Here is a 2,607-nt window from a genome sequence, read left to right as displayed (position 1 = left end):
ATATGACAACACGCCGGTTGAAGAACATGTGCTTGGATGATAGAGAGAAGAAAAATAGAGAGAGAGAGAGAGAGAGAGAGAGAGAGAGAGAGAGAGAGTGAGTGAAGTGAGAGAGAGAGAGAGAGAGATGAGAGAGAGGGCAGAAAGAGAGAGAGAGAGAGACGAGCGAACGAATACATCGCGAGCGAGAGAGAAGAGAGAGAGAGGAGAGCTGAGGAAGCGAGCGAGCGAGCGAGCGAGCGAGAGAGAGAGAGAGAGAGAGAGAGTGAGGATAGAGAGAGAGGGGCAGAAAGAGAGAGATCGAGAGAAGCGAGAGAGAGAGAGAGAGAGAGAGAGAGAGAGAGAGAGAGAGAGAGAGAGAGAGAGAGAGAGAGACAGAGAGCCGAAAGAAAGGAATATGTAAAAATTAGAAATAAAGAAAAAACACAACCTTTGGCTCTGTCTCTCCTCGGTGGGGCTGAGTGGTGCCAAAGCCAAACCCTCTGACGCCAGGAAAAGGTGTGTGTGTGTGTGCAATGTGTGTTTCTGTGTGTGTGTGTGTGTGTGTGTGTGTGTGTGTGTGTGTGTGTGTGTGTGTGTGTGTGTGTGTGTGTGTGTGGTGTGGTTTGGGGGGTGTTCAGGAGGAAGCATAGAAGTGAAGAGGGCTGGAAGCATTCCTCCTTCCCACACACAAATGTGATCGCGCACACACACACACACACACACACACACACACACACACACACACACACACACACACACACACACACACACACAAACACACCACACACACACACACACACAAACACACACAGGGGTACAGAGTTGAAGGCACTTGGAAGGATTCCCTTTTCCCACTCCCACTAACACAGTCACTCGTCATCAGGTTTTAGCGGCTGGCAGCGAGTCTCCCTGTGGCCCACAGTGAGACCTGGCTCACAGGTTACCTCTCAGCTGTGAGCTGCTCCCACAGACCCACAACACATATGGTACCCAGGATGGCGCCCCCTTTCAGAGACAGCCCGCCCAAAGACACCAGATATCTGCTGTGGAAGGCTTGTGGCTCAGGAGTAGAGCGGGTTGGCTGGTCACTGGAAAGGTTGCTGGTTCGATTCCCCGACTCCTCCTAAACTATTGTTTAGGAGGCGTCCCTGAGCAAAGCGTCTAACCGCAACTGCTCCCTCAGAAGCTTGCTGGTGCCTTCAATGGTTGACTCTGCCATCGGTGTGTGAATGTGTGCATGAATGGGTGAATGACAGGCGATAATGTACAGCGCTTTGATGGGACACTGGTAAGAAAAGAGCCGTATAAATGCAGTCCGTTTAGGGTCTATCGCACAGTAGGGGGGCGCTTTTCATCGGATGAGGGCTTCTTTAATGCACGATGGATGTTGTGGCCCTTTGAATTTCCTTTGAGTGTTGAAAGTTAAACCATGGATTGTGATGTTGACCCATTGTTTTGGTGTGGTGTTTTCCACACTCTGTGTATTAAAGGGGTTGGGGGAGTGGTTTGGTCCACAAACAAGTACCCTAGTGGTCCCAGTTGATCTGAAGGGTATAATCCCGGACTTATGGTATCAGTGAATGGCAAAGGCAGGAAAATAATTCCTTGTTTTTCACCCATTAATCGGGCAAAGTCCCTAAGTCCTTTCACGCTTCAATTCAGCGATATGATTGGGCCTTGGTGGCTATTAGTAAGTGATTATAAGCTGTGAATAGCCAGGCCAGACAGACGGCACGATGGGTAATACTTTGGTTGTTGTTGTTTTTTAGGACTGAAAGAAATGAAAGAAGAGTTTTTTTTATCTAGAAATGTGTGCATTGGTCGCGAATGTGTGTGTATGTATGCGAGTAAATGTATATTTAACTACATACACAAACACGCGTTCACATTCTGAGGGCGAACGCAGTAACATACAGCAGAACAAACAGAAATACACAAATATACAAATAGAAAATACACAAATACATATATACAAATACAAATATACAAATACACAAATTGCACAAATGCACAAAGTCACAAACGAAATGAGCAATGCAAACCCAAATTGAAGTCAAACATATTCATTCAGGTTTTGGTTTTCTTGTTGCTTATACTTAAGCACTATTTAATATTACTGGCGTGTCAAACACTGAACACTTCTCCGTTCAAATAAAATATTACCAAATTTTGGCATTCGACTTATGTGTCACACTTGACGAAACTCCAAGCCGCTGCTATTGTTCACATGTGCACGTCGAAACTGAAAGGCAGGCAGAAGGGAAGAGTCTAATGTGTTGCTTCTTGCCTTTGCATACTTGGCATAGCTCTTTGCCCTTTTCGTTTTTTGACTGGGGTTCTTTTTTTTCTCCAGCTTTCATGCTGGAGCCAAGGGTCCACAGCCAAGGCCCTGAGCTGCAGTCTGAGGGTGCAGGGGCCCCTCCCTCCAGGACCCCGCTCCATAGGCCTCTGTGTGGGTGTGTATGCGTGTGTGTATATACATATATATATCTATGATCTTATATATACATATATATATCACTGTAGTTTTTCTGTGTGTGTGTGTGTGTGTATATATCTTTGATCAAATATATATCACTATAGGTTTTCTGTCTGTGTGTGTGTTTGTGTGTAATGTGTGTGTGT

This window comes from Gadus macrocephalus, chromosome 3 (assembly GCF_031168955.1).
Source record: "Gadus macrocephalus chromosome 3, ASM3116895v1".
Lineage (NCBI taxonomy): Eukaryota > Metazoa > Chordata > Actinopteri > Gadiformes > Gadidae > Gadus > Gadus macrocephalus.
This window is presented reverse-complemented; position numbering follows the sequence as displayed.